The sequence below is a fragment of the Ornithorhynchus anatinus genome, chromosome 8, assembly GCF_004115215.2.
Source record: "Ornithorhynchus anatinus isolate Pmale09 chromosome 8, mOrnAna1.pri.v4, whole genome shotgun sequence".
Taxonomy (NCBI): domain Eukaryota; kingdom Metazoa; phylum Chordata; class Mammalia; order Monotremata; family Ornithorhynchidae; genus Ornithorhynchus; species Ornithorhynchus anatinus.
Genome location: NC_041735.1, coordinates 61,737,035 through 61,762,122, shown reverse-complemented (window position 1 = coordinate 61,762,122; position 25,088 = coordinate 61,737,035).

The following is a 25,088-nucleotide window of genomic DNA, read 5'->3' as shown; positions in this document are numbered from 1 at the left end:
TTATTGAAGATATTTGTTAAGTTCATTCATTCATTCATTCAATAGTATTTATTGAGCGCTTACTATGTGCAGAGCACTGTACTAAGCGCTTGGAATATACAAATCGGTAACAGATCGAGACAGTCCCTGCCCTTTGATGGGTTTACAGTCTAATCGGGGGAGACGGACAGACAAGAACAATAGCAATATATAGAATCAAGGGGATGAACATCTCATTAAAACCATAGCAAATAAATAGAATCAAGGTGATGTACATCTCATTAACAAAATAAATAGGGTAATGAAAATATATACAGTTGAGCAGACGAGTACAGTGCTGAGGGGAAGGGAAGGGAGAGGGGGAGGAGCAGAGGGAAAGAGGGGAAAGAGGGCTTAGCTGAGGAGAGGTGGGCGGGGTAGAAGGGGAGCAGAGGGAGCAGAGGGAAATGGGGAGCTCAGTCTGGGAAGGCCTCTTGGAGGAGGTGAGCTTTAAGTAGAGTTTTGAAGAGGGGAAGAGAATCAGTTTGGCAGAGGTGAGGAGGGAGGGCATTCCGGGACCGCGGGAGGACGTGGCCCGGGGGTCGACGGAGGGATAGGCGAGAACGGGGGGACATTGAGGAGGTGGGATGGCAGAGGAGCGGAGCGTGCGGGGTGGGTGGTGGAAAGAGAGAAGGGAGGAGAGGTAGGAGGGAGCAAAGGGATGGAGTGTCTTGAAGAAGTGCTTACTATGCACCAGACACTCTACTAAGTTCTGGGGTAGATACAAGCTCATCAGGTGGGACACAGTCCATATCCCACATGGGTCTCACAGGCTTAATCCCCATTTTACAGGTGAGGCATTTGGGGCACAGAGAAGTGAAGTGACTTACTCAAGGTCACCTAGCAGGCAAGAGGAAGAGCAGGGATTAGAACCTAGATCCTTCTGACTCCCAGGCCCTTGCTTTATCATCTAGGCCACGGGTTCTTAATATGTCCTTCTTCTCTGTGCCATTACACCTTACTACTCCTTTCACATCGATCCCCGAAGCCATTTCCTGTTGGAATGTTGATGCTTTAAAAAGTAAAAGTGGCTGAGATGTGCATGCAACCAAAAAAGATTGTATTTCTCTCCCTGGGTAAGAGGGGCAGAGGTAGAAATAGAAGGCCATATCAGGTGGACCACTTAGTACATTGTACCCAGTGGGTATGAAATAAGTCAATCCGTCACTTGTATTTATTGAATGCTTACTATGTGCAGAGCACTGTACTAAGCACGGGGGAGAGTACACTATAACAATATAGCAGGCACATTCCCCGTTAGTACAGTGCATACATTCTTCTACTGATAGTCTTACTTCATTAGTCAGTCAGTCGCATTTTCTGAATGCTTACAGTGTACAGAGCACTGCAGGTTCCCTGCCCTACTTCTTTTCCTCCAACTTCTACTAACTGATTTAGCTACAATTTCTCCCCTCACTTACCCTCGATAAGTCTCTCATCTTTCCCACGTTTTATCCCCTATCTTTAAGATCCCAATATCAGTAGAAGCCTCCCACCACCTCACCCAAGGGGCAATTGTTGGGCCATTTTCCTAATCTTTGCTTAGGTCGATGAAAAGGATTCTGGGAACACATTTTACCACCAGGGATGTCAGCTTTACACTCGCTTCACAGGTGAGAAAGACATAAGAAGAAAAATCAGAATTGCATTTACCTCTTAATGTGCCCTTACCTCTTATAAAAAATATAAGACGCGTGGAAGAGTAACCGACAAACAATCCACCAAATGCGGGACTTTAAAATGCAAAAACAGAGAAGAAGCTTATTTGACATTAAGTTGGACTCTAGTCAGATTTTCAGCATACCAGTTCTTAGTATTTAGGGATACTAAATTATCCATTCTCCATAAGTGATCTAAAGTACTGGGGAAATTTGATTTTAAATATAGCTAGTAGAGCCTTCAGGGAACATCCTTTACAATGCAAGTTGTATTTCTTTGTGTTTATTAAAACAAAAAGGTAAAGCTCCATTTTTCAGACATTTTTTTCTGGTTGCTAAAGTGTTATAGAATTTACTTCCTATCCTGTGGGGTTAGAATCTTAAAGAGAAGCAGTGTGGCCTAGTGGGGAGAACATGGGCTTGGAAGTCAGAAGGAACTGGGTTCTAAACCTGGCCCCGCCACTTGTCTGCTATGTGACCTTGGGCAAATCCCTTTACTTCTCTATGCCACAGTTACCTCTTCTGTAAAATGGGGATTAAGACTGTGAGCTCCATGAGGGATATGGGCTGTATCCAGCCAGATTTGCTTATATCTACCTCAGTGGTTAGTAAATGTCTGGCACATAGTAAACACAAGACAAATACTAAAACTAATAAATACAAATAAATACAAAAACTAAAAAAATCTGAAAAACTAAAAAAACTTAAAAAAGCACTAAATAAATGCTAAAATTAATAAATACAAATAAATACAAACACTAAAAAAATGGTGTGTCAGGCAAATGCCAATCCCTTCATTCATTAATGTTCTAATTATAATTATACTAATTTTGATATTTAGGATGTATTTACTATATGCTACGCACTGTACTAAGTACTGTGGAAGAGACACAATATTCAGGTCAGACACAGTCTCGGTCCGCCATGGGGTTCACACTCTTAACCCGAGGCTTCTTCAGATGAGCACACATATTATAGTTTGGCATATCTCTACCACATGTCTTCTTTGTGACCTTGGGCAAGTCATTTCACTTCTCTGTGCTTCAGTTACCTCATCTGTAAAATGGGGATAAGAGTGTGAGCCCCATGTGGGATAAAGACTGTGAACAATCTGATTAATTTGTTTCTACCCCAGTGCTTAGAACAGTGTTTGGCACATAGTAAGCTCTTAACAAGTACCATTATTATAATATAGTTTCAGTATTGGCTACGTGTGAGTTATTCCTCCTTTACTTGTCTATCTCTACCCCACTACTCACCTGGTCATTATCACGTTGGTATTTGTTGAGCGCTTACTATGTGCCGAGCACTGTTCTAAGCACTGGGGTAGATGCAGGGTAATCAGATTGTCCCACATGAGGCTCACAGTCTTAATCCCCATTTTACAGATGAGGGAGCTGAGGCACTGAGAAGTAAAGTGACTTGCCCCAAATCACACAGTTGATAGGTGGCAGAGTCAGAATTAGAACCCATGACCTCTGACTCTTTCCACTGAGCCATGCTGGTCTCCAGGTCCTGAAGCTCTCTTCCCTTCATATCTGCCATTCCTCATCCCTCACCACCTTCCAAGTTTCCCTAAAATCACACCTTCCACCACCAAGCCTTGATGACTTGTCAGTACTCCAAATTCATTATCAATTCTTCAGCCAGCACTTCTGCTTATGAGTTTATTATTTATTTATGCCCGTCCTCAGCAGTTGTGTATCTAAACATATTTGACTGTCTTTATGGCTGTCTCCCCCGCTAAAGTGTAAGTTCACTATGGGTAAGGATAATGTCACATGCTTCTGTTGTACCTCACAAGTGCTTAATTTAGTGTCCTACACTTGATAGACCATCAGTATATTTTGGACAAATAATCAGGATGACTGATTCTCTGGAGAAGACACTAATGGTAGGGAAAGTCCAGGGAAAACATGGAAGAGGCAGTCCGGCAGCTGGATGGATAGAGACTGTAACGACAATAATGGAAGAACCATTAGAAAGGTTGTGGATTATGAAATAGGACAGGACATTCTGGAGAAAGTATAACCATGGAGTTGCTATCGATCGGAAATGACTCGACAGCACTTATTAATAATAATAATACATATATGCTATTACTCCTTCTAGCACTCAAAGTTTCATCCAGGCTGTATCAGGCATCAATCAAATGTTCTCTCTTTATACAGATGGTGGAAAACTATACAGTGAGTGTGCGTGTGATCCTATAGCATGTAACTGCTGTCCATTGTCTCCCCTGATTAGACCGTAAGCCCGTCAAAGGGCAGGGACTGTCTCTATCTGTTACCGATTTGTACATTCCAAGCGCTTAGTACAGTGCTCTGCACATCGTAAGCGCTCAATAAATACTATTGAATGAATGAATGAATTATTTATTTGTCCTTCTCATTTGATAGGTCAATCAATCTAGTGGTCCTAGTGTGTGCAGTGGGCTGTACTGTGGGCTAGGGACCAAAAGAAAAGTAGAGTTTGGAGATATGATTCCCATCCTCAGGACCCCCACCTCAAATAGCATATGTTTTGTAGGCATGCTCTCACAACTGAGTCTTAGTAGAATCAATCAATCATATTCGTTGAGTGCTTACTGTGTACAGAACACTGTCCTAAGCACTTGGGAGAGTACAGTACGGCAGCGTTGGTAGTCACGTTCCCTGCCCACAATGAGCTTCCAGTCTAGAGGAAATTTAATATCCCACCATATGGTAACATCAATGTAAGGGAGATTCTAACTCATGGAGGAGGGTCGAGAGGCATTTGCTGAAACAGTGAACTAGTATAATGATGAATAATTATGGTATTTGTTAAGTGCTTACTATGTGCCAAGCACCGTTCTAAGCACTGAGGTAGCTATAAGGTAATCAGGTTGTCCCACATGTGGCTCACAGTCTCAATCCCCATTTCACAGATGAGGTAACCGCGGCACGGAGAAGTTAAGCGGCTTGCCCAAGGTCACACAGCAGACAAGTGGCGGAGCCAGGATTAGAACCCACGTCCTCTGACTCTCAAGGCCATGTTCTTTCCACTGAGCTATGACTAAGGTCCAAATCTAAGAATTTAGTTGAAGTTTTTTTCATGTTGATTAAAAATGGTAACTGCTGTATCCTTCTCCCTATAATTTATTTTAGGGCCTGATTCCCTCACCGGGCTGCAGGCTGCAGGGTAGGGATTGGGTCTGCTAACTCTACTGAACTCTCCCAACTGCTTAGTACAGTGTTCTGCATGCAGTAAGTGCTCAACATATAGTATTGATTTACTAATTATTGGTTGACTGAAAATATTGTACCCTTGTTGAGGAATGTGGGACAATAGAAGAGAGAATCTATGAGTATTTTGCCTAATTCATTTATTCATTCAATAGCATTTATAGAGTGCTTACTATGTGCAGAGCACTGTACTAAGCGCTTGGAATGTACAAATCGGTAACAGAGACATCAATATCGATGATGGAGATCTCAATGGATATCAATCAATCAGTGGTATATACTGAGCGCTTACTAGGTGCAGAGAGCACCTAGGGAGAAAACAATACAACAGCATCAGCAGACACATTCCCTGTCCATAACGAGGGGGATAGAGTCTAGACGGGTCTAATCAGTCAGTCAGTCATATTTATTGAGTGCTTACTGTGTGCAGAACACTGTACTTAGCGGTTGGGAGAGTACCCTACAACAGTAAACAGACACATTCCCTGCCCCCAGCGAGCTTACAGTCTAGAGAAATGACTAAAGCCCCATCGGTTGGTTTCTGAAACCAGGGGTGGAAAAGGATTATTCTGATAGTGGCCACCTCTCTGTATACATAAACTCATGCAGTTTGGAGGAGAGGATTTTCCTGAGGAAATTCAGATGTAGGCTCAAGTGTGGAAGGAAACTCCTGAGGAACTTCACATGGAGTCACACTTAAGGGTCCCATTTTAATTCTCTCCCTTCACTTGTTCTACATCCTAGGTGACCATTTTCCTTGGGCAAGAAGGGTGCCATCTTCTCTAAACAGAGGTCACCGCGGTCAGGCTCACCGTTCCATCTGGCACCTTCAAGTTACCAGTGCCTTGTTTATCAAATATTTGCCCCAGACCGGCATGACACTATTTTGATTTAGACATATTCTGTTAATTTCTAGGAGAGAGAAAATCTCTTCTCCCAGTTTTTTTGTGTTTTGGGAAATGCAGTGATAGAAGTCCTCTTGTGCTAGGCATTTGAGGGTGTTCCAATTACTGGAACACACCTGTTGAGTGTTAATTAACGCTTCAGAAAAGTAACCCTCCAGGAATAAGTGTTTTTGTATAGTATTTGTTAAGCTCATACTAAATATCAAGGACTGTTCTAACAGCTGGGGTAGTTACAAGTCAATCGGGTCAGATACAGTCCCTGTCCCACAGTCTAAGTTGGAGGGAGAGAAGGTATTGAATCCCCATTTTTCAGTTGGGGAAACTGAAAGGGAAGTTAAGTGACTTGCCCAAGGTCACACAGCAGACATGTGGCAGAGACAGGATTAGAACCCAGGTCCTCTGGTTCCCAGGCTTGTGCTTTATCCACTAGGCCCTTCAGCTTCCCTGATTCAGGCCAAAGTTTTAGGGGCTACTGTGACCTTTGAAATTTAATTTCAGTTGTGATCTAAACTGCGCGGGTTTAGGTCGTTTATACTTCCGTTACCTTTTCAACTGGAGTTTCTTTTGGGAAATATAACTCTGTGGGATATTAAATTTCGGCATCGGGGTTTTCTTGAACAGGACTCTAAGTTTTGTTTTTTTTCAAGTGGTCAAGCTATCCCTCACATATGCCACTTTTGAAAAGATGATTAATTCCACCACCATCAGAAATGATGGCTGAGGGAATTTGTGTGCCTGAGTTTATACCAAGAACTAATTCTGCCAACTAATATTTTATAATTACCAAATTAAGGAACTATATAATTAAAGCAAAATGAGCCTGCATGTGCTCTGAAACATAATCTACAGCACTCTTAGTTTTTTTTTTAACTGCCTTCACTTTTAAATAAAAGTTTAAACTTTTATTAAGTCCTACATTATATTTGAATAACTGAGTGATTTCCAAACATACGTATTTAGTTTTAAGAAAAAAAATCATAGTTTATTTTTTTCCAACATTTAACTTGGTGGCTCTTTAAAGAGGAAGGGAGAAAACCAGCCAACTTTCAAACGTCCCTTTCCATACTTCTGTAATTTATTTATAACCAAGCGTGACCTTCCTTCCCTACTTCCTTTCATCTAAGGAGAGGCAATTCCCCTGAAATGGGGAAAATGCATCTCTGAAGCATATTCAGTATCTGCAGTGGGTCTCTGGTTTAGAAGTTTTCTAAGCCGGTAGACTCTTTTGGAGAAATGGGGCTAACATATAATGTAATGCCCAATGCTCAGAGACTTTCTTGATAAATCTTAAAGAAAAGTGCATCCACTGAAACAATACCCTTTTACCAGAGTTAAATTCTACTGAAATTCTGCATTCTTTCTCCAAGATTGGAGCCCACTGTGGAGCTAATCGACTTAGATCTTCCCTAGGACTTAGCCTATTGAAAGCATTTGGTATATTGCCCAATATCAATAATTAATATTATTACAGTATTTAAAACCCAGGATCTGCATGTTAAATTATCAGCATGAAATTGCAATTTCAAGATCCATTTAAATGCCACTCTCTTGACATTCTCTCTCTGGGCAGGGTTGTGAGAGCCAGAGAATTTGGATTGTTCAGTTAATGCACTTATAAAAATATGTCACCATGGAACCTAGGCTCAGTAGTACATATTCAATCATTCAGTGGTATTTTATGAGCACCTTCTGTGTACAGAGCGCTGTACTAAGCACTTCCGAGAGTACAGTACAACAGATTTGCTAGACGTTCCCTTCATTCATTCATTCATTCATTCAATCATATTTGTTGAGCACTTGAAGTGTGCAGAGCACTTTTCTATGAACTTGGGAGAGTACGATACAATAATACACAACAGATACACTCCTTGCCCACAGCGAGCTTACAGTCCAGAGGGAGAGATCAACATTAATGTAAATAAATAAATTACAGATATGTACTTAAGTTCTGTGTGGCCGGGATGGGGGATGAATAAAGGGAGCAAGTCAGGGTGATGCAGAACAGAGTGGGAGAAGAGAAAAGGAGAGATTTGTCAGGGAAGGCCCCTTGGAGGAGATGGGCCTTCAATAAGGCTTTGAAGTGGGGGAGAGGAGTCTAGAGGGGGAGACCCAGACTTTAAAATAAATTACGGTTATGTACATAACCACTGTGGTACTGAGGGTGGAGGGAATATCAAATGATTAAGCCTCCTGTCCACTGCACTCTTTGACCTAGGAAAATTTGATTGGCTAAAGTACTAGAACTAGAGTACCATTAGCAATAATGAGGATCTTTTTTTTCCCTGCTGGGTAACTCCATCATCCCCCTTACCATCGTCATCTAGAGTGGAGAGAAAGGGGAAGATTTAAGTAAGGGGAAAGAAGAAGGATCCACTTTTCCTCATGAGGCCACAATTTTCTAACCCTTTTAATCATTTTGTTTGCTCCTACTCTGGACAGGCATCAGTTTCTCCACATCCTTTATAAATGCGGTCTGAGCATTGGCAGAGATAGAGGAAAGCGGGCAGGGAATGTGTCTGTTTATTGTTCTATCGTACTCTCCCAAGAGCTTGAATGAGCAAAAGGAAAATCTATTTATCAGATTTTCAATGCCATCCTCCCATTCATTCATCCCAAGATACTTTGTTGATATTGCTACAAGGGGCGGTGAATGAATGAATCCATCAGTGGTACTTATTAAGTGCTTACTGTGTGCAGAGCATTGTACTAAGTCCTTGGGAGAGTGCAAATGCTACCAAAAGCTTTCAGCTTCTGGCCCGCACCGACTCCCTTCGAGGTCTCGCTGTCATTTTTCTGCTGTACGTGCATCATTCTAGCCGGTTTCTCCCGCTTCCAGTCTTTGGTCTGGTTGTTCACCCTTCTGTGTGGTAGCTTGTATTTCTCTTCATTGAATTTCATCTTGTTTTTAAAGGATCATTTTTCCAATCTGTTTTAGGCTCTGAATTCTGTCCCTGTCTTCTGAAAGGTTAGCCGTCAGTGTCATCTTTTGATTTGAAGAGCAGAATTTTCTCCTCTAGATCACTGTGGTTGAGTAAACCGTTACCCATTTCAACAGTAATGTTCACACTGTAATTTTATTGCTTCCCATACTTACTGGCATATTGGCCCTGTTTTTCCTAATTTTTGCAACATAAATTGGGGGTGGGGCTAATGTGTGGGGTTATATGTAAGGATCACATACCGTATTTCTCCTGCTACACAGTAAGCAGGAGAAAAAGGAAGAAAAGGGGAGAAAAGGTTGTGAAGAAGGAAGAGAAGCTTAAAAGGGCACTGGAGGCTGAAACTCTTAATTTGATTAATTAACAGCCCCTCCCCCGTCTTCCTACCTTGGAGCTTGCAGTCATGGTGAAGTCAAAGATGTTTCATATCCTTAATTTATTTTAAGGTCTGTCTCCCCTTCTAGTCTGTGAATTCCTGGTGAGCTGCGGACATGTCACCCAACTCTACCAAGTCTGAGAAGCAGCGTGGCTCAGTGGAAAGAGCCTGGGCTTAGGAATCAGAGTTCATGGGTTCTAAACGTGGCTCCTCTACTTGTCAGCTGTGTGAGTTAGGGCAAGTCACTTAACTTTTCTGTGCCTCAATGACCTCATCTGTAAAATGGGGACTGTGAGCCCCACGTGGGACAACCTGATTACCTTGTATCTACCCCAGTGCTTAGAACAGTGCTTGGCACATAGTAAGGGCTTAACAAATACTATCATTATTATTATTACTACCAACCACGCCTCCCCAAGTCCCAACTGGATTTTAATACTACTACCAATAATAAATAATAATAATATTGATGATGGCCCCTTGTTGGGTAATTTGTTGCCAAATTATACTTTCCAAGTGCTTACTACAGTGCTCTGTACATAGTAAGCGCTCAATAAATACAAATGAATAAATGAATGAATGAATGAATGATGGTATTTGGTAAGCACCTACTATGAGTCAAGCACTGTAAGAGCTTAGGTAGAATCAAGATTGGCAGGTTGGACACAATCCCTGGCCAACATGGGGCTCACATTCTCAATCCCCATTTTACAGATGGGGTAGCTGAGGCCTAGGGAAGTTAAGTAAATAGCCCAAGGTCACGCAACAGACAAATGGCAAAAGTGGGATTAGAACCCAGGCCTTCTGACTCTGTGCTACTCCATTCATTCTATTCTCCTCTTCCCACACCTGAGCAAGTACATTTCAAAGAAACATTTTGACCCTTCTCCTCTTCCGACCACCGAAAGAGTTGCTGTTACTGCTTATAAAAATAATCTTTTATTTCTACCTCCAAAAATTGGGAAGTGATGCAGTGCAGAAAATTATACGAGCAAATACAGTATATCTGTGGCTATGGGCAGATGTGTTTCTGCCCCGATAAGTAAATGCGTCTGCCCACTTCCGTGGACAACGATTATTACCATCCTTGATTTATGGGTTTCACGTAAGGGCCCAAGGCCGGGGTACAATTTAACTGAAACCACCCCAAGTGAAGTTGCCAAGCCACCTACGCCACTGTAGAGTGAACCCATCTGTTAGAACATTTAATGGGACACACGTCGAGCAGTAGTGGGGGAAAATCGAACCTATGGGTCCGTCCTAAACCTTGAAGCTGCCCTTGGGACTCATCCAAACCTTTCTCTGAGATGAAAGATGGTGATTATGTATGAATAAATAAGCTTCATGGATTCCTCTGGCAGTGGAAGTGAAATCACTCCTATTGGAACTGATGGGGGATTAAAATCATCATTAAAAATTAAATGCCAAAAATGTTCAATCGATCCCTGTTATTTATTGAGTGCTTACTGGCTGCAGAACACTGTCTGAAGTGCTTTGAGATTGTGAGCCCCCTGAGGAACAGGGATTGTGTCTAATTCCCAACTGTGAATTCTTTCCTACCACTTAGAACACTGCTCTGCCCACCGCAAGCGCTTAATAAATTCTATTATTACAACTATTATGTTGACTAACTAGTATGACTACTACTATGACTAACTAGTAGAGGAGCAACGTGGCGTAGTGGATAGAGCCCGGGCCCGGATGTCAGAAGGTCATGGGTCCTAACCCTGGCTCTGCCACTTGTCTATCGTATGACCTTGGACAAGTCACTTCACTTCTCTGTGTCTCAGTTACCTCAGCTGGAAAATGGGGATTGAGACTGTGAGCCCCTTATGGGACAGGGACTGTGTCTAACCCAATTTGCTTGTATCCACCCCAGCGCTTAGTACAGTGCCTGGCCCGTAGTAAGCACTTAACAAATACCACAATTACTATTATTATTATTATTAAAACTACAGCTATGGTACAATATAGTTGGCTGACATGATCCCTGCCCTCAAGGAGCTCATGAAGCAGTGTGCCTTAGTGGAAATATACCATGGGCGTGGGAGTCAGAGGACCCAGATTCTAATCTCAGCTCTGCCATTTACCTGTTGTGTGACCTTGGACAAGTCACTTAACTTCTCTGTGCCTCAGTTCCCTCATTTGCAAAATGGAGATTCAATACCTGTTCTCCCTCCTACTTAGAATGTGAACCCCATATGGGACCCGATGATCTTGTATCTACCTCAACGTTTAGTACAGTGCCTGGTATATAGTAACCACTTAACAAATACCACAATTATTATTTTATAAATCTAGTATGGAATATCTACACACTAATGAATGAATTAAACAATTATATTTATTGAGTGCTTATTGTGTGCAGAGCATCATACTAAGTGCTTGGGAGACATGTTCTAATAAAAATAATGATAATAATAATCATGGTATTTGTTAAGCACTTACTATGTGTCAAGCACTGTTTTAAGTGCTGGGATAGATATAAGATAACGAGGTTGGACATAGTCCCTGTCCTTCATGGTGGTCACAGTCTTAATCCCTATTTTACAGATGAGGTAACTGAGGCACAGAGAAGTTAAGTGACTTGACCAAGATCACACGGCAGACAAATAATAATATTGCTAAACGCTTACTATGTGCCAAGCACTGTTCTAAGCGCTGGGGTAGATACAAGGTAATCAGGTTGTCCCACGTAGGGCTCACAGTCTTCCTCCCCATTTTCCAGATGAGGTAACTGCGGCACAGAGAAGTTAAGTGACTTGCCTGAGGTCACACAGCTGACAAGCGGCGGAGCCAGGATTAGAACCCATGTCTTCTGACTCCTAAGCCTGGGATCTTGCCACTAAACTGTGCCTCTTCCCATATGGAGTTTATTTATATGTAGAATCCTCCCACTTCTGATTGGATGTTTTGAAAACCCACAGCTCTTACTAGAGACTGACCATAATTCAGCAAAGTCCACCCCTTCACCCCGCTTCTGGCCCAATAGACTGTAAGCTCCTTGGGGGCAGGCCAAGTGTCACTTGCTTGTTTGTTCTTCCCAAATGCTTACTAAAGTGCACTGCTCTCAGAGCCTCTGAATAATAATTATCTTCTTTGTTAAGCACTTACTATATATGCCAACCACTGTACTAAGCGCTGGAGTAGATAGAAGATCATCGGGTCCCACGTGGGGCTCACATTCTAAGTAGGAGGGAGGACAGGTAAGTTCATTGTGGGCAGTAAATGCCCACAGTAATAAAAAATGAGCTGCACTGATCAAAAAATACCAATGACGATGATATATACTGCACTCTACTATGTAGGTTAATATGCAGCAGCCGAGGTTAATGTAGGTTGATGGGAAGCGGCTTGGCTTGGGAAGCAGCGTGGTTCAGTGGAAAGATCCCGGGCTTGGGAGTCACAGATCGTGGGTTCGAATCCCAGCTCCGCCACTTGTCAGCTGTGTGACTGAGAGCAAGTCACTAAACGTCTTGGTGCCTCAGTTCCCTCATCTGCAAAATAGGGATGAAGACTGTCAGCCCCATAAGGCAGATTACCCTGTATCTCCCCTAGTGCTTAGAACAGTGTTCTGTACATAGTAAGCACTTAACAAATGCCAACATTATTATTATTAAGCAAGGAAAGGGGTAGATTGCAAACTCCTTGAGAGCAGAGATCCTGTCTACTTTATTATGCTCTTCCTACTGCTTAGTACAGAGCTGTAGCGGGGCTCAGTGGAAAGAGCACGGGCTTTGGAGTCAGGGCTCATGAGTTCGAATTCCAGCTCTGCCACTTGTCGGCTGTGTGACTGTGGGCAAGTCACTTAACTTCTCTGTGCCTCAGTTCCCTCATCTGTAAAATGGGGATTAAGACTGTGAGCCCCACGTGGGACAACCTGATTCCCCTATGTCTACCCCAGCGCTTAGAACAGTGCTCGGCACATAGTAAGCGCTTAACAAATACCAACATTATTATTATTATTATTAGCTGTACACAGAATAAGAACTCAATATATACCACTGATTGACTTTTTGTCCTCATGGACTACAGATCTCTGGGGGTAATTAGAGAAAAAACAAAATAAAGGATGTTTGAAGGTAATCCCCAGGCAGGTGGTTGGATGTCAGAGGAGGAAAGCCCCACTAATTAAGCCAGTATCCTTTTTGGCTCTTGTCAGACACAGAAGACAGGGTGGGATGAACCAATTTTCCAGGCAGGATTGCACTGCTTTTGTACCAGCGGAGATCATGGGCACCGTGCCTGACTGTGGCAAGCCAAGAAAAAAAGCCACCCCCAAAAATAGAAAAGTCAGTCCCAGTTTCACCCTTTCTGGGTAGAAACCTGAAAATGGAATGAAAACGATCCCCTGAACTGAACAATTTTGACAAATAGATCGCTGTGACAAAGTAAGTTCCTAATGTATTCCTGACAAAATAACGTGAACATCACTGGATTTTTTTTAACTTCACTCGTAAGTTTTTTTAAAAACAAGCTGCAAACCTGTGAGCGTGAACTCTGCCAGCTGTGTTTAGAATTTCTGTGGAAAGTTTCCCTGTGTCTCTGAAGGGTGTCTTCTGTTAGCGGACTTATCCTCTCACACCATCACCTCCCGAAACAAAGAATTCTAGATCTTAGATGGCATTGAGCATATCATATCTGACCCCTGCCTTTCAACAGGACTAAATTGAATCAACCCAGTTTTTTACTCGTAAAAAATATTTTCTAAAAATATGAATGCATGATGAATTCTGACTTAGAAAACCTTTAGGACCCGATAACAAAAAGTTCCTTTTGTTTACCGTTAATGGCATCTATTTTCAACTTTTCCCTCTCTCTCATAAACTGTAAGGAAAAAAAAGATGCTCAGACCCTTAAGGATGCGGGCAGCAGCTTGTAACTCCATCTGTAAAAATAATTACAGATAATTATTACATATTCATATTTATTTTTAATTGTTGCTTGCACAGAACTAAGACTTTTCTATTTTAAAACTTCATACAGAGGCTAACATTACAGTTTTGCATGCCAAGTAAAATGTACATAATGCATTTTTTTGTTATTTAAGGCCCAAAATTAATTTCACTAAGATAAGAAAATTAAGTTGTCCATATGTTTCTATTTTCCTCACAGTGTCCAGGAGATGAGGAAAGAGTTTGAGGAGAAAAATGAAATATTTGAAAGAAAGCCACTTAAAATTTCTGGAAATTTTACAGCTCGGTCTGGGGCCTGTCATTTCATTGTCAAGCTATAAATGCAATGTAGCATTGTAGACTTATTCATTCAATAGTATTTAATGAGCGCTTACTATGTGCAGAGCACTGTATTAAGCGCTTGGGATGAACAAGTCGGCAACAGATAGAGACAGTCCCTGCTGTTTGATGGGCGCACAGTCTAATCGGGGGAGACGGACAGACAAGAACAATGGCAATAAATAGAGTCCCTTAGTCTAAGTAAGGCATTTATTTTGGGGCTGCTATCTGATATAGTTTGAATCTCTTTTTACTATTTGAGATAAACCCTCCAAAATCAGAAAAAAAAGTGAAAAAATAGGTGCCTAATATTTTTCACTATCCAGTGGATGGAAATTGTCACAGCAGAATTGGAATGGATTTTTAAATTGTTTTCAGTTGATTTATCATATTTTAATAATTTACCAATAACTTTGCAGCCAGGAAAAGCAGATAATTATAATTTGGTAATTTGGATCATGATATCCTGACGGTTTGGCTATTTCAGATTTTCAGATTTTTTCTGTTTTGGGAGGAGGCAATTTTTTTTTGGAGAGGGTAATTTCCTTCTTATTGTTTCATGAAAGATTATCGTCATTTTGAAGTCTGACCCATTTACTTGGCAGAGTCCTCCAAGATGGCCAGATAAGTTGCCATGGGACCTCCTTGCCTCATCCAGAGTCTAATTAGGTTAGATCTTTTTAATTGCCAACCTAGTGACAAGGGAGTGGAGCTGGGAAAGAGAGAGATGGGACATTCCAGTGTTCCCAAGTCTTAGCCTTCCTGGAGCACCTTCTCTGCTCCAGCCCCTCCGACCAATAACCAACTTGCTCCCAGGGCCCCTCTCTGCCTCCTCTCCCTACCCTGGAGGGGTAACAGCCATAGGGACCGAGGGATATGGAGGGGATTGCCCTGGGTGGGCACGACACCTCCTGAGTAGCCAGGACAAAGCCACTTTGGTGTCTTCTCTCCCCACATCCAGTGCAGGGGACAGTGACTGACCTAAGACCTCCCCAGGGTGGCCCTGTGGTTCAGATTCAGCCCCGGTGGAACCCTAGGAACTTAGTCTCTGCCTCACAGGGCTGACAGAAAGGGGACAGGGGACTCTTGTGGGGACCTGGTGCGAAGGACTGACTGACAAGACCACCATCTTCCCCATCCCAACCCCAGAGGGGGTGAATGTGCCTTTGAATGTTCCAGGGACTCATGGCAAGGCACCAGGATAATAATAATGTTGATATTTGTTAAGCGCTTACTATGTGCAGAGCACTGTTCTAAGCGCTGGGGTAGACACAGGGGAATCAGGTTGTCCCACGTGGGGCTCACAGTTTTCATCCCCATTTTCCAGATGAAGGAACTGAGGCACAGAGAAGTTAAGTGACTTGCCCACAGTCACACAGCTGACAAGTGGCAGAGCTGGGATTCGAACTCATAACCTCTGACTCCAAAGCCCAGGCTCTTTCCACTGAGCCACGCTGCTTTTCTACCCCATTCCCTCCCAAGGTCCCCTGAGGTAGAGGGGCAGGGGCACTGGGGCCCCCCCTAATGAGGGCACAGATCTCTGGCCAGGTCATCTGGCAGCACAGGACACCCTGGGGTGACCCCTATATCCTCCCCATCTTCCAGGACTTTGAACTCATCTCTGAGATTAAGACTAAATTGCTAGATAAAACAGAATCTGAGAAAAAGCTTAAAACCCCTTGACCGCCTAGGCAAGTCTCAAATCTCTCTGTTGGTCAAAAGGTCAACAAATTCATAACAACACAGCTCAAGATGGCTTCCAGGTGGAAAATCTTTAAATTGCTCATTTATTAATCATGGCAATTACCCAAACCTTTAACTCTTCCTACACACCAGATGTGGGCCAAGGAGCCTCCTTCCCCTGCCCTATCTGATAATCTGGAGCAGATACACATATGTTAATCATGGAAATTGCTCGGTTACATATTTTAACCCTCAAATCCATCCCGTATTCATGAGTTATCGTGTGCCTAATTGAATACTGAATTGGTAAACAATAAGCAGTTTTTCACCCCACTGTGGATTGGTTGGATTTGGAGGTTCTCTTTGTCCTCCAAGGGTTATTCTTTTTCCTTAGTAATGCCCAGTTCTTTACCTAGGTAGTCTCAATCAATCAATGGTATTTATTGAGCACATACTGAGAGTGGAGCACTGTATTCATTCATTCATTCAATCAATCATATTTATTGAGCACTTACTATGTGTAGAGCACTGTACTAAGCACTTGGAAGGTACAGTTTGGCAACAGATAGAGACAATCCCTGACTAACGGGCTTACAGTACTTTGCCCTTGGGGGAGTTCAGTACAATAGAGTTGGTAAACATGATCTCTTCCTTCAAACAATGGAGGTACTTATAATCTAGTTTATGTTTAGTTTCTGGATTTTACTACTTTTCACTCCTCCCTATTAAATTTCATCTTACCTTTTGCTATATCCATTTTCTAATTGGTCGTGACCACTTTCAAAGCCTTCATTTCCTTACAAGGACTTAGTGGCTTCAAGAGGAATATGAATCAAAGATACTGCATTGACTATCTTAGCCACTATAATGATTAATGATAATTATGCTAATTATGTGCCAAGCCTCATTCTACACATGGGGGTGGATACAGGTTTATCACACCGGACACAGTCTCTGTCCAATGGAGGGCTCGCAGTCTAAGGAGGAAGAACACGTAGAGAATGAAAGGAGGTTCTCTATTAGACCATCTTGGAGTAGCAGTGGTTTTGAAATCAACAGATGCAACAGGCATCACGCATGCTATGTGACACGTGGAGAAATCATGTGTGTTCATGCTGTCAAGGAACCTGTGCCTCCGTCAACCTGTACCTCACTTAGCTGAATTCTGCAATCATAGGGCAGATAAAATAATAGCAATCAGTGGCATTTCTTTAGAGCTTACTTTGTGCAAAACACTGTGTTATGTCCTTGGGAGAGTACAATGTGTGTAGAAGATGTGATCGTCACTGCCCTTAAAGTCCAGTGCAGGAGACCAACATTAAAATAAATTGCAGGTAAGGGAAACAACTGTGAAGATAGGATAAGTACTCTGGAGTAACTGTTTTTGTTATGGATTTCTGTTGCTCCCTATGTTTCATCTGCTGAAAAGTAATAGGGTAAGATTTCATTTCTTATGGCTCTTGAGCTTCTATTTTGGTAGAAAAACTAGGATTAACCACTCAGTCATAATTTTTGAGCACCTTCTGGGTGCAGATAACTATACAAACTGCTTGGGAAAGTGCAGTAGATTACATTACAAATTGGCACATCTGCAGAAGTTATTAAAACATGGGTTTTATTTGATTACTGGGAATGCACTATTTATTGAATGCAGTGTTAAGTTCCTAGCTAAAGCTATTCTTATTTTAACTCTCCAACTATACTCTCCTGATGCCTCTGAGCTGTGATAAAATATATATATATATATATGATACATTCTCTTTTCTCAAATACTTACAAATTAGAGATGGATCATCAGTAGGAGAAGCAGTGCAAACAGGTACAGAGGCACCAATTTTCAGTTGAACAGTGACGTTTCCATCTGGGAATCTGCTGTTGGCTCACTCCTCCTTGTTCTTGGAAAGTCTACGCTCAGCTTTCCCGTCGGCAAAATGATTTCCCTGCAGGATGGTTTTTTTGTTTATTTGTTTTTTTGATAACCATGCCATCAAAAGCTACTGGCCTCAAAAAAGCTACTTTGCTACTCAGAAGCAACATGGCTTAGTGGATAGATCACAGGCCTGAGAGTCAGAAGGTCATGGGTTCTGATTCCTACTCTGCCACTTGTCTGCTGTGTGGCCTTGCACCAGTCACTTCAATTTTTTCTGTCTCAGTTATCTTATCTGTAAAATGGGAATTAAGACTGTGAGTCCAATGAGGGACAGAGACTGTGGCCAACCCGATTTGCTTGTATCCACCCCAGTGCTTAGCACAGTGCCTGGCACATAGTAAGAGTTTAACAAACACCGTTATTATAATTATTTGGCTCAGGATCTTAGCATCTCAGAAGTAGGTGAACACACTGAAGTGTTATCTCTTACCACACTTTTACTGGATCAGTTTTATTTCTGAATATGAGATGTTGGTCATATCCTACCCCTTTCAGTTTGGGAACACCGTGTCAGAGAAGGACCAGGTCCAATTTAATCAATTGCATTTACCCTGTTGATTAGCATAAGGCTTTGGCACATAAGAAGTGCTTACTAAATGCTGTAGTTATTACTCCTAGGGGTAATGATATTTATACTGTTTGCCAAGCAGTTATTGTGTTCCAAGCACAACACTAAGTACCAACAGGTCAGTCAAATCAAACTCAATCCTTGTACCAAATGGGGCTCAATATTTAAGGAGGTAGATATCTTATCTTATCAGGTATCAGGTATCAGGTATCTTATCTGGTATCAAGTATCTTATCACCATTTTATATATGAGGGAACTGAGGCACAGGGAAGTTAAGTGACATGCCCAAAGTCACACAATAGGCAGGTGACAGAGCTGGCGTTAGAAAGTCATAACCCTGACTCCCAAGGCCTTGATCTTTTAAATACCAGGCAGCCTAGACTTTCAAAACTCCAGGTGTCTGGACTGAACAGAGCATCGAGTGAGGTCTCCACAGTTTGACCCAATCCAGGGCCTCCGATAAATATTACAAATAAATACTCTCACTTGGATTACTACTCTGACATACTGCTGCAAACTATCTTGATTAGTGTTCCTGTCACCTTCAGGAATTCCTTTGAGCACTTGAGTATATAGAGCAGGGAGAAAAATAATGATGTTGGTATTTGTTAAGCGCATACTATGTGCAGATCACTGTTCTAAGCGCTGGGGTAGATACAGGGTAATCAGGGTGTCCCTTGTGAGGCTCACAGTCTTAATCCCCATTTTACAGATGAGGTAACTGAGGCACAGAGAAGTGAAGTGACTTGCCCACAGCCACACGGCTGACAAGTGGCAGAGCCATGACAAAATGTACTCTTTCTGGTGATCGCTTATCGTGGGCAGGGCATGTGTCTGTTTATTGTTGTATTCTCCCAAAGAATAGTGCTCAATAAATACGAGTGATTGAATGAATGTGGATTTTTGAGAGAGGGTGTAACATTGACATCCTCACTTTAACCCTGGGCTTAGGTTGACCCGCGCTACCTTTCGCCAGTAAGGAATGTGGCTATTAGACATTGTTTTGACTGGCCATCTGGATGTCCAGCAGAGAAGAGCCATCCATTCGTCTCAGAGCAACCTCAAAGGGGAACTATTTTTGTTCATTTTAATGCTATTTTTGGACTTTTACTCCCCCTGCTGGGCTCTGGCAGCAGCAGGACTGAGAATCGGCCAAGAATCACAGGCCGCCCCATCCGTCCGTCTTTCGTTTCTCACCTCCTCTAGTCCTGGGTCATCCAGATTCCCGAGCAGAAGAGTAATCACCAAAGTTCGAAGATAGATCCGGATGTTTTCATCACTAGTCATCCCATTTCTGCCTTCGGTTGTTTTCCAGGGAGGAATTCTTGACTAATTTAGGAACAATAGAACAGACCTCAAGTGTCAGAGGTAGATTCCTTCTTTTTAAAGATTGTGCTCTGGGCCATGAATAACTTCTCTTTTCTTTTTTTTTTCCTCCTTAAGGCAATAACAATTTTCCTACAATTAAAGGAAACAACTGAAATGCTTGCTTTAAAAGAGTTTAATTAAACTATTGAGATGATGAGAGAGACTGTTAGTGTTGTAAATGGTTATTGCAACCTGACATATCAGAGAATGATTGCATGGTCAATTTACTTTTATGTAGACGTGAATACTTTCGTAGAAACTAGAATCAGTTTTCTTAAGAACTCCAAAGAAAATGTAAGTCTGGGAGAATTAAAACCTCAAGCATTAGTGGAATGCTATTTCAGCTTTTATACATTTTTCTTCTTTTCATATTACTCTTGTCATTGATATTTACTTTGGATAAAGGCTAAATGAAATATTCTCTGAGCTTCTTCCCCTTTGTTACAACCCCTTCCCTCGCAGGACAGAGGGCTGATTTCTTTAGATTGGTCTCTTTCCCCTAATAAGTGCTTGCTGCCGTTTCTGTGGCTGATTGTGATTCTTGGCTGAATCTTGGCTGGAAGAGAGAATGAAATCATAGGTGTAGTCTCTGGAGTGGATATGAATCTTCAGCCTCCTGTACCTCCCCTCTTCAAAAAGCTGTTTAGTTTGGAACCGATAGGCTATATCAAAGTACTGACCAGAGCCCACATTTCACCTGAAGTGAGTATGAACCCTGCATTGGTTGACCGACCTATTAATTTGGTATTGGGATGTTCCACCTTTAGAGAAAGGAGCACACAGCTGTCCAATCCTACTTCTGAAACAATCCCTCCAATCAAGAGTGACTGACAGTAAGCTCCTTGTGCACAGGGAATGTGTCTGTTTATTGTTATATTGTACTCTCCCAAGCACTTGTACAGTGCTCTGCATATAGCAAGCGCTTAATAAATTCAGATGATTGAAAAAGAAAATCAAATTCCTCCTTCAAGGACAAGACTGTTAACATTATTTCTACAATTCATTCTTTAGCAAGGTGACATCTTCAATTCATTTTACTTTATTCCTGTTCTAATTTGTGAAGGCCTGGATTTTGCCTGATTTAAGATTCAGACAGGCTTGGCAACCCCAGCAAGCCAAGCTCTGCATAGCTCTGAAGTAGCATGGCATACTGGATAGAGCACGGGCCTGACGATCAGAAGGTCATGGACTCTAATCCCGACTCCCCGACTTGTCTGCTGTGTGATCTCAGGCAAGTCGAACTAGCTCTCTTCCCCCCTTCAAAGCCCTACTGAAAGCTCACCTCCTCCAGGAGGCCTTTCCAGACTGAGCCTCCCCTTTCTTCTGCTCCTTCTCCCCTCCCCATTGCCCCTACTCCCTCCCTCTGCTCTGCCCCTCTCTCCATCCCACAGCACTTGGGTATATCCGTACATATTTATTACTCTATTTTCTTAATGATGTGTATATATCTATACTTCTATGTAGGGATTGTCTCTATTTGTTGCTGAATTATACTTTGCAAGCGCTTAATACAGTGCTCTGCACACAGTAAGCGCTCAATAAATGATTGAATGAATGAAGTCACTTCACTTCTCTGTGCCTCTGTTACCTCATTCACAAAATGAGGATTGAGACTGTGAATCCCACGTGGAACAGGGACCGTGTCCAATTTGATATGCTTGCATCTACCCCCTTGCTTAGTACAGTGCCTGGCACATAGTAAGTGCTTAAAAATACAATCATTAGTGTTATTATTGTAATTTTCTATGCATCACATGTAAAACTTAATTACAAACCAAACTGTTTGGCAGAAATACTAGATTAGGTTTGAGATGGAGAGAGATCACATTATCCTATTTAGCTACTGCAAATCATAATCTTTTATTCATTGATTCAATCGTTTTTATTGAGCTCTTACTGCGTGCAAAGCAGGATATTACAGCTCACGGAAGGATTCGCGTGGCTCAGTGGAAGGAGCCCGGGCTTTGGAGTCAGAGGTCATGGGTTCGAATCCCGGCTCGGCCACTTGTCAGCTGTGTGCCTGTGGGCAAGTCACTTCACTTCTCTGTGCCTCAGTTACCTCATCTGTAAAATGGAGATTAAGACTGGGAGCCCCACGTGGGACAACCTGATTCCCCTGTGTCTACCCCAGCGCTTAGAACAGTGCTCTGCACATAGTAAGCGCTTAACAAATACCAACATTATTATTATTATTATTACTTTCCAACTTGCCCACATGCATTTCAGTTCATTTATGAGAATAATAACAATAATGATGGTATTTGTTAAGCTCTTACTATGTGCCAAGCACTGTTCTAAGTACTGGCGTAGTTACGAGGTCATCAGATTGTCCCATGTGGGGCTCATAGTCTTAATCCCCATTTTACAGATGAGGCAGCTGAGGCACAGAGAAGTTAAGTAATTTGCCCAAAGTCACATAGTTGACAGGTGGCAGAGGAAGGAGTAGAACCCTTGATCTCTGACTCCCAAGCCTGTGCTCTTTCCATTAAGCCATGCTGCTTTTTGATAACCTCACTGCTTCTCAGTTTATAAGTCTAGTTGCCTTGAAAAAAACTGAAGATCAAGCATGTTTCTAATTCTCTAGGATTTGATATGCTATAGCCCAATTTAAGGTCCTAGCATTAGGGAACTGTTTTCATTTCATATCCTTTTCAATTAATCAGTCGATATTTATTGAGCACTTACTGGGCACAGTGCACTCTGCTAAGCATTTGGGAGAGGACAATAGAGTGGGTAGAAACAATTCTTACCCTGGTTCTTATGATTATGCATGAATTTTTTTCAATGGTACTTGTTAAGTGCTTACTATGTGTCCAGCACTGATCTAAGCATTAGGGTAATTAATACAGTCCCTCTCCCACTTTGGGCTCATAGTCTGAGTAGGAAGAAGAACAGGTATTGAAACTCCAAACTGAGGCACCCAGAAGGTAAGTGACTTGTCCAAGGTGACACAGCAGACAGGTGGTGGAGCCTGGATTAGAACCCAGGTTCTCTGATTCCCGGGCCCATGCTCTTTCCACTAGGCCAAGCGACTTCTCATCGACAGTTCCTCTCCGGTTCTCCCGTAGGGGCAATTAGTGGTTTCGGGCATGAGTCTTTCCTTTGTGGCTCGCCGGTCTCTCTCACTCCCACCTCCCTTTCCTACAGTTCCCTATTCTTAGTGCCCCAAATCCATGCCCTATCTCTGCCTATCTAACACTGGCCTTACTGAGCAGGGTGTGTAAGAGAAAGAGGAGATTATTTCACTGTAGCATCTTGCCGCAGAGAACGTGGCCTAGTGGAAAGAGCACGGGCCTGGGAATCAGAGGACATGGGTTCTAATCCGGGTTCTTCCACTTGTCTGCTCTGTCCCTGGAAAAGTCATTTAACTTCTCTGTGCCTCAGTTAAAAAACAAAATGGGGCTTCAATAGCTGTTCTTCCTCCTACTTAGAATCCCTAGACTGTAGGCTCATCGTGAGCAGGGAATGTGTCTGTTATATTGAACGCTACCAACCACTTAGTACAGTGTTCTGCACAGCGCAAGCGCTCGATAAATACGATTAAATGAATGAATGAGCAAGGATCTGCGCAGCTGGAGACTGGGATCTAATCCCAGTTAATCAGTAAACCTCTCACTGCCTCTGTTTCTTCATCTGAAAATGGGGGTAAAAACATATACCCCATCTTACTTTTCAGAATTCTGTGAGGATGAAATGAGAAGATGTTAAAGCACTTTGAAAAAATATAAGTCCTTTACCAAATCAACATCTTATTTTGACAAGAAAATAATGTATACATTCACCAAAAATATAGGTTGTTATCTGACATGTTGAAAAGTTCCCAGAAATGCAAAGTAGCAACTGTTAGTTGCCAAAGATCCAAAGTAGAATTAGTTTTAGCATGGAGCAGAGCCTCTGTGGTTGAGAAATTGTTTTGCGCTAAACTATTTTTCATTTTTTCCCCCCAAAATGGTCCTGAACATTCCTCCCCTAAGAGAAAAAAAGTCTGGTGCTATGAAAGGCATCTCTAAGAACTGGAACAGTGTCTGGCTCAGCTTTAGGAAACTTGTACTGAACTAGAAATAATTGGAGATATGCTCCACTACTTCAACGTTAAAATTATATTGTTATTTAATAGATGCCCAATAGGTGGAAGGTGATTTCTAGCCTTTCTATTTCTTTACTGTAGGGAGGGGTCTCTATATGAATTTTCCCTTTATTTTCCATGGGTTCCACTTCTGAAACCTCAGTATTTAGGATTGTCATGAGGCTTTGAAATGTGTTATGCCACCAGTATATTTACAAAACTTGTCAGGGCTGAGATTTCAGAATCATTGGCTTTGGGACGTCTCCAGATTTATCTGGTTCATATTTGGATATGTAGTTGGTTCAGAACAATAGGTCTCTGTTACTTGCTCCATTCTTGGCCCCACTGCCTGTGCCTTAGATTTCACCTTCTCTCACCTTTTGGAAAACCTTGGCCCTGACCTTTTCCCTTCTTTCACTGCCATCTTCATCTACTTCTCCTTCGAGTTCCTACATGCCAAATCTCCCTTCCACAGCAACAAAAAGAGAAAGTGAAACTCTCCATCCTATCACCTCCTCCATCAATCACCTGTCTCCCATCCTTGTCTAAATTTCTTGTGTTAGCCATACACCTGCTCCCTCCATTTCCTTTCTTCCAACTCTCTCCTTGACCCCTTGCAATCTGGATTTTGCCCTTTCCTCCCCACCGAGACCGTAGTCCCCAGGTCTAATCTAACGGTCACTTCTCCATTTTTCTTCAACTCTTTGCTGCTTATGACATGATACACCACCTTAAAATTTTTCTGGCCTTGATTTCAGGACCACAGTATTAATTTACATAGAATTATTAATTCCACCACTACAGGTTTGATGATCTATAATCAGGTTTCCTCATCTATAAAATGGGGATTGAATATGTATTCTCTCTCCCTCTTAGACTATGTATCCCCTGTGGGAAAGGGATTGTCTCTGATCTGATTATCTTGTATCCGCTCCAGGGTTTAGCACAGTGCTTGGCATATAGTAAGTGCTCAATGAATACCTTCATTTTTGTCATCATTAAATCTTTCCCCCTCCTCAAAAGTCTCCAATGCTTCCATATTGCTCAAAAGATAAAAGCAATTAGTCACAGGATTCAGAGCTTTCTTTCAGCTAACTCCCTCATACATAGGTGCCCTCGTTTCTTGCTACGCCCCA